The sequence below is a fragment of the Bactrocera dorsalis genome, chromosome 2 (genome assembly GCF_023373825.1).
Source record: "Bactrocera dorsalis isolate Fly_Bdor chromosome 2, ASM2337382v1, whole genome shotgun sequence".
NCBI lineage: Eukaryota > Metazoa > Arthropoda > Insecta > Diptera > Tephritidae > Bactrocera > Bactrocera dorsalis.
In genome coordinates, this window is record NC_064304.1 from 20,615,812 (window position 1) to 20,628,201 (window position 12,390).

The following is a 12,390-nucleotide window of genomic DNA, read 5'->3' on the forward strand; positions in this document are numbered from 1 at the left end:
GAACGCAGTGACATTATGAAATTTTCATTTATCATTTTGCATTTTCCCAGTGACTTTGACAGTCAGTCAGTCAGCTAGTTTACTGTAGCAATGCGCATTGTTGTTGGTAGTGGCTGTTAGTTGGCAGAAGTTCAAGCTAGTTTTGTGAAAATTTCAAAATATTAAAGTTGGGAAAAATTAGTAAACTGGTTTTCACTTAAACGCACGACACGGCTGCAACTTGGATAAATATGTATATATATGTGAATGTATGTATGTATGTAAATATATGCAAGCGTTTATGTTTATGAGCTTGTGTAATAACGGGTGATTTTTTTGAGGTTAGGATTTTCATGCATTAGTATTTGACAGATCACGTGGGATTTCAGACATGGTGTCAAAGAGAAAGATGCTCAGTATGCTTTGACATTTCATCATGAATAGACTTACTAACGAGCAACGCTTGCAAATCATTGAATTTTATTACCAAAATCAGTGTTCGGTTCGAAATGTGTTTCGCGCGCGTGTTTTGTTCAGCGATGAGGCTCATTTCTGGTTGAATGGCTACGTAAATAAGCAAAATTGCCGCATTTGGGGTGAAGAGCAACCAGAAGCCGTTCAAGAACTGCCCATGCATCCCGAAAAATGCACTGTTTGGTGTGGTTTGTACGCTGGTGGAATCATTGGACCGTATTTTTTCAAAGATGCTGTTGGACGCAACGTTACGGTGAATGGCGATCGCTATCGTTCGATGCTAACAAACTTTTTGTTGCCAAAAATGGAAGAACTGAACTTGGTTGACATGTGGTTTCAACAAGATGGCGCTACATGCCACACAGCTCGCGATTCTATGGCCATTTTGAGGGAAAACTTCGGACAACAATTCATCTCAAGAAATGGACCCGTAAGTTGGCCACCAAGATCATGCGATTTAACGCCTTTAGACTATTTTTTGTGGGGCTACGTCAAGTCTAAAGTCTACAGAAATAAGCCAGCAACTATTCCAGCTTTGGAAGACAACATTTCCGAAGAAATTCGGGCTATTCCGGCCGAAATGCTCGAAAAAGTTGCCCAAAATTGGACTTTCCGAATGGACCACCTAAGACGCAGCCGCGGTCAACATTTAAATGAAATTATCTTCAAAAAGTAAATGTCATGAACCAATCTAACGTTTCAAATAAAGAACCGATGAGATTTTGCAAATTTTATGCGTTTTTTTTTTAAAAAAAGTTATCAAGCTCTTAAAAAATCACCCTTTAGTATCGGCATCTGTGTGTGTATGTCCTAACGAATGAATGCATAATTTCGTGCCTTTGGATTTGCATATTACACACATTTCCGTGCCGACATTTAAAGGTGATCGCTAACATTTGAAAAAAAAAAAAACCAACAACAACATAGTGAATTCATTATAATTAAAGACAAGTCGAATGTTTGGAAAAGCAGCAGATGTGACGATAATGTTACACCATTACAACTTACAACTTACAGTTATGCATGTATGAATGTATGGGTGTGTAGTTGTGCTAATGTGCGAGCTGGTTTTAGCGCCGCACCAGGCACTCAACGTGAGTATGTGCGTCTGCGCTGGTGAAGGGCACGTACCATGAAGTTATCTGATTTATTTGAGGGGCGTAATGGTGCGCCTGCGCAGCTAAGCACTAGCGCTGAGTGTGTGTGTATGTGTGACTCACTTGCGGAGCAAAGCTGTAAAGCTGCTGGCAGCCTCAGCTCGACATCACCACCACCAACACCGCGAGGAATACTCAAATCTATGCGTTTGGAATAGTTGGTGTGCGGAAGACCGTTACTTTGCTGATTAGACATTTGAATCCTGCGCTGGTGTTGCAATACTCCCAACAATTTTCAAATGTATACCTTGTACTGTGTTGGGGTGTGCTGTGCTGGCTGTAAGCGACAGCTTTCGCCCCGGCTCACTTCCTTGTTGATTTGCTTTGTTGTCATCATTTTGTAATTCGTTAGAAATGTAAACAAAAAGAACGCAAAACTTTCTTGTTGATGAACCTTTGACACCGGCCGGTGATGAAGCGCAGTTACAAATACAAATATGCGCGGCCGCGTTGACCAGCGTGTGTAGCTTGGTCAGTGGAAGCCTTCAACTTCTTACTCAAACACACACACATACAAACAGTACTGCTTAGATGATGAATGGCGCGGTGAGCGTTACAAGCCAGTCGGCGCTGTGTGGCGTCGTCCTGTCTTTGATGGATGGCCGTTGGTCAGTTATGAATGTCACAAATGGATGGATAATTTTATTGTTTGTTATGCCATAATGAATTCGCTGATTGTGTGTTGATATTGATGATGATGACGACGATGGCGACAATGATTATGCTGATGTTTTGTAATTTCTTGTTGTTGGTGGTGTTGGTCAGTAATATGCATTACAGTTGACAATGTGAAATATACAACTACAACATCACATTCATTTGTCCGTACGACTGTTGGAGAAATGTCGTTGGCTTTGTAAAGCAGTAGCACATTCGCTAGCATACAAGAAAACAATGCGCATGCGCATGCGCAAATAATGAGCTGTGAGATATGATGGATTTCAAATTGAAATTTGTGAATGAAAGAAAATACTCGTACAATAAAATCGTGGGCTTAACGTATTTAAATGTGTATAATATATAACATAATGTTTGTAATATTGTGTACAGTTTCTAGAGATAAATGCAATTCGGCGAGTTTTAAGAAAATGAGATTTTTATTTGTTGAATAAACCATATAAAACCTTAAAGGCCACCTAAAGTCCATTTCTTAAAGCATAAATATTTTTTTATTTATTTTTTATTTATTTTTAACTAAGTTTTTCGGTTTTATTGGCAGTTATATGATATAGTTAGCCGATCTGAACAATTTGTCAGAAGATTGTAGCAGTAGACAACAACCCTTGCCAATTTTTATGAAGACATTTCGTCAAATAAGAAAAAAAAAATTCGAAAAAGCCCTGGATTTTGATCGATTCAGGTAGCTATAGTGATCCGATATCAGTAGTTTCGAAATATGTTCGGCTTCTTGGAGCGAAAAGGGCGTATACAAAATTTCAGATCGAATTCAGATCAAAAACTGAAGGACTAGTTTGCTTATGTAGTGACAGACGGATAGGCAGATTTCTATCATACATATCAGATCATTTACATATACAAATACTGTATTTAATCTGCACTATCTGCCCCCCACGGTATGATACACTGAGTAAATGCGGTATAATCTTACTTGTAACCCGAGAACTAGGCAACTTTTTTATATAAAGGTCAATTGAAAAGTTACCGTACTTGCACATAGATAGCGCTATTAGAGTTAAAATCATATAACTCTTAGTTAGCCCTAACCTTCAAAAGCCTCGTGTATAAATTTGATAGCTGTAGGATCATTAATTTACGATTTTTATCATTTTGAGTGAAGCAACTTTTGTTATTAGGAAAAAATGATTAAAAAAGGAATTTCGCTTATTGACAAAATATTGCTTTTTGGAAGGACAAGTGAAGCAAAAATTTGCCTCGATGACGAGTTTTCGGACATCACCCCAACCATCAGAGAGTGGTCTGCTATGTAAAATGAGCACCAAAGAAGAAGAAAAAAGAGCATGTTGCCGGCGAAAACATCAAAAAGCTTCTCAAAATACTTTTGGGTGATCGTTAAGTGAAGTTGTTCGAGATATCAGGCACTCTAATGATATCAACTGGAAGTATACATCATGTCATTCACTAATATTTGGATATGAGAAAGCTCTGTGCTAATTAGAGTATGGATGTTGATTGGAGTGTGGCAATGGATGAAACATGGCTCCATCATTTTACTCCGTAGTTCAATCGACAGTCATCCGAGTGGACAGCACACGATGAATCCGCTCCAAAGCTTTGCAAAAATCAACAACGACTATTACATAGCGTTATGGGACCAACGATAAAGGGCTGCATTTGAAGAGAAAAAAAGTGCTGTCAGTCGGAGAAAACGATGACAAACATCCATTAATTGGGCTTACAATCGCTTCCGCATTAACCTTTTCCTCCAGATTTTGCCCAAACGACCATTTCCTGTTCTCATCTCTCAAAATAACGTTCGCTGGGAAGAAATTTTCATTGAATGAAGAGGTGATCGCCGAAACTGAGGCCTATTTGAAGCAAAGAGTAAATCGTACTACAAAAATTGTATCGAAAAGTTGAAAAAACTTTTCTTATGGGCATTCAGCATTAAAAATTTAAGGTATCAGTCAGGTCAGTCTTTAAGATTTCTAACTGATCTAAGCCATTTTTGGCATCAAATAACTGTTAAACGAAACACTGAACTCAATGAGATAATAACGGGTGATCCAAGTAGAGGTACTTTTTCAATAGTCTTTTTTTGACAGAACACGCGTGAGTCGTGACAAGCTGTCGCGTTTCGGTCAACTTATCAACTTATAGTTAACGTAATCGTCCTGCTGAGCATACTATTCGCAACTATTTGAGATTTAGCATTCATTATTGGATAATATTCGACCGAATCGACCACGTCTAGCAAGTAGCGAAGAAAATATAGCAGCCGTAGCTGAGTGTGTACACGCAGGTCGTGGAGAGTCGATGCGGCGCCGTTCGCAGCAACTCGGGCTGATATTGGAACGACTTGAATTAAAAGTGTACAAAATACAGCTTGTGCAAGAACTGAAGCCGCCCGATCTTTCAAAACGACATCGGTTCGCCCTATGGACTCCTGAAAAGTTTCAAGAAGATCCGACGTTTTTAAGACAAATTTTATTCATCTCGAGGTCCATTTCCGGCTCAATGGGTATTTTACCAAGCAAAATTGCCACATTTGGGACGAAATGCAACCTGAAGAGATTCAAGAGCTGCCACTTCATCTAGAAAAAAACAACGTTTTAGTGTGGTTTGTGGGCCGGTGTAATCATCGGTCCACATTTCTTCAAAAATGGGGCCGATAAGAATGTAACCGTCAATAGCGACCATTATTGCGCCATGATAACCGACTATTTCACCAAGACGACGCCACTTCCCACACATCCCATCAATCAATGGATTTATTGAGAAAATACTTCGGTGAGCAGATAATTTCTCATGATATCACACCGTTAGACTTTTTCCTGTGATATGAAAAGTCTAAAGTCTGTGTTAAAAGGTTACATAAAGTATTTTGAAAAACTCCGATTTTCGAAAAAAAACAGCTCTCACACATTTGTTTTACCAACCTTATTCAGGGTATCAAAAAATATATATGCTCATTTTATATAGTCCTATATACTTGTATTATCAAGTTCCATAGCTTTAGAAATTTCTGAAAATTATTATTTCATTTGCATACCAATGTGGACGTGCTGCGACACCTTCACAAATTAGAACTTTGTAGGAAGAGAATTTACAAATAATATTACATATGTACTATACATTTGTGAACGTATGTATGTATACAAAAACTCTATAACAAAATCACATTTTCACTTTCTCTACAAAATTAACATAATCTCCGTAATTCGATTTTTAATGTGTTGAATATTAGAATTACAAATGAAATGGGTTCTAGCATTGGAATTATCGGTTATGATGATTCAATATGAATACAAAAATACATATATATGTACATATACAATTGAATATCAAAGAAAAATAAGATTTGATTACAAAAATTAACATTCCATTTGTGTAGAATCCATCAAACGATAAACACTGAAGGAATGCATGGGGGATATTTAAATTCTCCAAATGGCTTTGCTTATGTTGCTTCCTACTTGCTTTGCTTGCGTACTAGGTATATGGGGTGAGCGTGGAGTGCATGTTAACTCAAAGGAGTAGACAACGAAGAATGCAGCAGCAATGCATTCGCTGCGCTAATCTTTTGGAAAATTTCCGATTTTCTTCCCAAAACCACAATAAATCCTTTCCTATTGTATAACTTTGGGGTTCATTAAAATACGAGAACAAAACGAAAATCACTAAAATCTAACAAAATAAGAAATCACGAAGTCAATATTTCCCCTTTCGGTTGGCAGACAGGCCAACTCAAACTTCAGGTGATTGACACCTACTTGCGCCGCACACCAACACCACTACCACCACAACCACTAACAACAACAGCGCCAATATGTGAAGGCATTACGAAAATAAAACAGCAGTGAAGCCATTAACGACATGTGAGAAGACACGGTGCCCCTTCATTTCATTTCGATTTCAAGCAAGGATTGAATAATAAGCAATAATAAAAGTCTTTGTGTTGCCTGCGCCGTGGCCCCAAACGACAGTCGGCTGTAACGGCTGCCGGCAAACGGAAAGCAATAAGGAAATTATCAACAAACACAAGAAAAAGTTGTTACACGCGTTAGTGGAGGGGGAGCGCCGGCTGGGCAGGGCAGTGCAATGCTTCAATTGCTCTTTTCTATTCTATTCTTGGTCATTTTCATGCGCTTAGGCGTGACTTTGGAGAGTTGGCGTTCCTTGACTTGCCAGTGTGTGTGTATGTATATATATGTGCTGGATCGTGGAGGAGCAACTTTGCGTCTTTGTGGCCTCCACTGAGTTTCTCCAAAGCACAAATGGAAATAGAAACAGGCAGCGCAGGTACAGTTTCAGCGATCCGCATAGAAATGCTCAGTGCTATGGAAGCATATAACTAAAAATGTAATATGTCTGTATGTATGCGCTTACAAAGTGTGTTTGAAATTTCCCATAAGGAAGTGTTTGCTGTTAGTAAAAGTTGATTGCCACAATACGCAGTCACAAGGGGCAACAATAGGCCGCAACAACAGGTTTTTCTCCACAGCGCTCGCCTAATGCGCTCGTGGAGCTGAACTTTTCCTTCGCCGCAGAATTTGTAATAAAAATGACTAGGCGTTCGTTCAACGTCACTGTGTTCTTGTATGAAGTTTTTCCTTCTTTATTAGACTTCGTAAACAAATATACACACATACACATACGGGTTAATAGACACGTATACAAAATTCTTAGATTTGGATGCTGGGGCTCTGCAGGTACAGCTAAATCAAAAGGGTTGTCTAAATGTAAACTCACTGCTGGAAATCTGCTTCTACATCTACTTAGGGAGCGTGTTTATTTGTAGTTTTCGTTTTTCACTTCCCATGGAAATAAATAAAATTTTAATCGAAACCGTTCAAATTACTTATTTGACTAAGTCGAAAAACCAATAATTAATGCTATTAGCTGAATTTTATGAGGATTATAATAAGGAAGTCTGCTCATACAATTGTCTACCTATACATACAAACACATATAAAACATATCTACGTAACTTTGATTTCGCCGTCGTTTTACGATCAATATATTTTTATTGAACTTGATGGCAGTATAAATGGATATTTTATCTTTTATCACACGCTAGGGAAGACAGCATCGCTTTTCGGATTTAAATAAAATGGCATTTAAATTGTTGGAATATTGAAATTTAACTTTTTCGTTTAATAAAAATACACATTAGACTTTTAATTCTTCCTTCTTAACTGTTTCGCTTTTGTGGGAGCAAGAATAAAACATCTTGGCGCTCATATCTTCACTTATATAAGGGCATTCAGAGGATTTTTTTATGGGTTCGAGTTAGATTTGTCGATGTAAGAGACCCAACTACCGAAGTTTCATGAATAAATAGACCTTGGCAGTGCGAGTATGATCCTTACCTAGGGGAACAGTTATGGGACCTAGTTCCGTCTTACCAGTAACCACATTTTTAAGTATAAAGAAAGTAAGATTTTTAAACTTTTTATTAAAAAAAAAAAACAAAATTTTTTACCAGAATCTTCTTAAGTTTTAATTATCTCTTAAAGAACTTAAGATTGCAGTTCTGAACGTCGAATATGCTATTAACTAATAGTCAATATAATATATATAGTCATAATAGTCAAATTTCCCCCATATTATGGAATGATTTTTGCTTAACATATAAAAAAACAACGACTTATAGGTATGGTAGGTAGGTAGGAGTGCAACCCTATCGGGCTCAATTAGCACTGATGTGCCATTTTGGTACACTATTCGTAGAACCTTCTGTATCTGCTGTTACGTTCCACCTTCTCTCTCAAACCATTTTGAGGTTTCGATGAAACTACTTATGTCCGATATGCTTTTGGTGGAAATCCATTCAAGGTTTGGTGCTTGGTGGATTCCGAGTGTTTTGTGTCGGTTCTGTGCCAGAGCTGGGCATTCGCAGAGAAAGTGAAAGATTGTTTCCTTGTTACCTGCTACTCCGCAGCCACGGCTGATGTCGTTGTAGGGCATACCCATTTTGGACGCATGTTCCCCAAATGGCCAGTGCCCTGTTGTGGTAGCTGTTATTCTGTAAATACTTTTTCTTGACCTATTTAATAGGTCGTTGGTTCTTTTCCTGTCGTATGTTAGCCATAATTGTTTAGTTATGACGCATTTTGGAATGTTTTTCCACCTGTTGTTAGCAATTTGTTGAAATTGTCTTTTGATCTCTCCTTTGATCGATCCTAGCGGGCTCGGTATGAGTTCCGCCTCGGATTCATTGAGGAAAGCTCGTGCCTTTGCCAACTCATCTGCTTTTTCGTTACCGAAAATGTTCCTGTGGCCGGGAACCCAGATCAAGTTTAGCTGGAGCTTGTCTTTTATTGAGCTTAGTGCTCTCTTGCAGTTGTGAACTATACTGGAATTTGTCATGGGCGAAGACAATGCCAGGAGGGCCACTTGGCTATCCGTAAATATAATTGCTTTATGTATATTCCCGTGGTTTTCTAATAGAACTTCGCAGGCTTTTTCTATGCCTAGTACTTCTGCTTGGAAGATGCTAGCCGACGACTTATAAATCGGTTATATATTTTTGAAGAAGTGTTTTTTTAAGGATTGAATGTCTGGTAAATTCATTAAGCTGAAAGGATAGTACCATCATTTTAACTTTTGGCCATTTTTAAGTAAAGGAAACAAAAAAAGATATAGCCGAAAAAATACTTTAATGGCCAAATATTATCAAAATAATAACAAATTGAGTAAATTTTAATTACTTTTTTACTAATCTCAATCACTGCTGTATGAATTCGTGAAACTAAAAATAAGTAATTTACGAATTGTTGCCTACATTTTGGCGTAATCCACAATTTAAGTAAAGATAACTACCTTCTGGAGCGGGGCAACCTCTCTCCCAGGTACATTTCTTATAGCAACTACATCTATGTATAATTAAATGTAAATCTTAATTCTAGGGAAAATATTTTGTTTATTCTTTCTGACTATTTTGTGTGATGTGAACGACCTTCACATCGAAATATGTTTACTTAATACGAAAAAGAATATCTTTATTAGCTTTAGCTATATCAATTCAGACGCGGGCAATAAGCCATTACGAATTTCGTGAAAATAATTATCATTTGAATAGACCAAACACTACAATTCTCTCATTGCCCCCGTCCTACTATTTGGCGAGGAGGCATGGATAATGACATCTGATTATTCGGCCTTAGTAGTGTTCGAGAGAAAGGTTTTGCAGAAGATTTATGGGGCTCTGCGCATTGTATTGCACACGACGGACAATACGGACTAAGTTCCTGATGGAATCGGAACAGATAGCTTCTAAGCATTCATGCCCACTCAGTACTTGGGTTAGGTGGAATTCCCATGTTGTTTATCTATCCACAAGCGGCTGTCCGGGATTAGTCTATGGGTCCACCGTCCTTTGGTTGAGGTTTGCCGCCGTTGCTGCCACATTGTGATGTTTTTGGCTCTCTTTTTTTTTACGCCTACTGACGGCTCTGATAGCTGGTCCAATCGAATGAATTCGTTTCCCTGGATGTCAATGGGTTAGAACTTCAGCAGCGTCGTTTAATATCATTCGAAAAGCACTTGCTACTCGTATAGCCTATGTACAGCGTTTACTTGTTTTGCATATGCTAACTCGGCCACGTAAATGGTGTCTACGCAAAGGAGGTTTGCCTCTACACCCCTACATGTTAGGAAATATATACTATCAATTTCGGTTTTTGCAAACCAAAATTAGCAAGAAACAGCCTCTAACGTCACAGTCGCAAAATAACTGTAAACTAGTGTGATTTGAAAGAATTTATATATAATACATTTATAGGAAAAAGTCAGGATTTCACATCGGTACAAAGATATATTTTTAAAGTCTTCGAAGAGGTTAATAATAACTGCGGAACTTGAGAAACGGTCTAACAGAGCTACGAGAGAAGAAGATCCATCCGAAGGGAAAACTTCAGTGTTTTTTCTTTGTGAAAATTATTCCTCTAAAGTGTGAAGTACGTCCATAGTGCTCCTTCTTCTTTCATTAGCAGTGCCAAAGAAAATCGAAGTAAACCACAGACGCGTGGTCCAGCTTCCAGCTGCTTAAAAAACCATTAGTAAAGAACTTAGACATTGTAATACAGAATCCTTTGTCTACGAGTGTGAAACGAATTCACCTGATGTACAAAACAATTACTTTAAAAAACGATTATCAATTACTTTTTATTGCCAAACCACTCTTTAAAGTCAAACATTCTTCATTTAATACAAAATTTATGGGCGCTTTCAAGGCAATGACGGACGCTTGTGGTTTGTGGCTGCAGCACCTTAAGGGCAAGCTGACAGGATGGTGTTATTACGTAGAGGTTAACTCATTGCACCCGACAACTTGCGCTGCAATTACCAACAGCTATTGCGAAGTTGTAACGTCTAAATAAAAAATAACTCACAAAATAGCAAGAAAAGAATAAAAGCCTACACCCTGACCGACGATGAAATCAATGTCTACACCACAATGAATTGATTGAGAGAAATCTTTGTAATTACAATACATATACATAAATACTTGTCAGTTTGTGTGATGCAAGAACGTCGTTACGCCTAACAACGAATTGATTAGAGGTGTCTACTCACAAATATATATATATATACATATAAACATTCATACATATATATAAGTGAATATGTGTTGGAATTTGTAGGATTGCACTTGTATGCATGACATTGCATTTTTCCATACATACATGTATACACATACGTATATATGTATGGCACTAGGCATGCGCATGAGGAAATATTGTACTTGCTGGCATGCAATTGTCCGGTAGCTGCGCGCATGCGCTCAACTCCTTGCGCTTGCCACGTTGCAGCCGCGCGTCTCTAACCGCAATCGCCGCGTGCAACAAAAGGGCCAACAATTTTCTTTTGTATGCAACTCTGCTGCATAACGCTTTGCTACTTTGGTTATGGTAAGGTCTTCGTGCCTTGTTCTTTGTTCAGTTCACATTGGCAGGCGTCTGCGCGGATCCCAACTACTTACACAGTGCATATTTCTATTCCGTTGCCTACATTTACGTGAATTCAACTATTAATGGTGGCATGGCTTGAAGTTGACTGCCAAGGAATTCTTTCTTGGTCAACAGCAACTACTGGCATTGGTAAGGCGTGAGGGCAGTGACCTCGGCACCGCGCACAGGTTTTCGTCGAGTTGGAAATATACTTGCATATATACATATATGTGTGGATGTGTGTGTCTAAGCATAGCTGCACATGTATTTGTGTTGTTTACGTTAGGATTTCTTTTCGTTTATGCCTTGGTAATGTAACGTAAATATATATAAGCGTATAAATACAAGATGTTCATATACATATACAAACATACATAGGTATGTTTGTGCTAAGATACTTGTGGGTGTGTCAGTGATTTTATTTTTATAAGCAAACATTCAAGTTTTGGGAGTTACAACAATCAAGTTAGTTATGTACTTAACGCAGAAGTAAAAACTGTTATTGTAGTATAATAAATATTTGTTTATCTCTGCTGTGAATCTATGGAATGAGATGAGTGCCTTTTCGCTGTATTTATACGAGTATTTTATATGTGTGTATGTGTAAATTGAATATTCTTACGTTTCCAAAGTTATTTTCTGAGTAAACACACACAACGGATGTGTTAAATGAAATTTTCAGGCGTTCTACATGTACAAGCTTCCAGAAAGTCAGCATCCTTAAGCAAGTAGACACTATTTCAGGCGAAATTTTCAATGAATGCATTCTCTAATAGGCGTGTACATTCATTTAAAGCAACTAGCATGAACATGCAATGTGTAATTTAGAAATCTCTGCTCTAGAAATATATTATATAGTAATAGTTTTGGTGATACAACCTTGAGAACTTCTGCGCTTGAGGCTGGCTAGGCTTAAATTATCTTAAATTTTTATAATAATCCATATTGTATTCTCTCGATGGGTTTTCCTTGACTTCTTTTATTTGCATTTATTTTTCCTCAGCTACTTATCGATATTTATTTGGGTGGAATAAATATCAAAAAACCAGAAAAAACCTTAACTTCGGATGTATCGAAGCTATAATACCAGGTCCATTCACAGATGAATTTATTTTAGCATAAATGGATATAAAATAAGATCTCTATTTTGACTTAATCAGTTTGTTTGCACTTATACGCCATAGCGG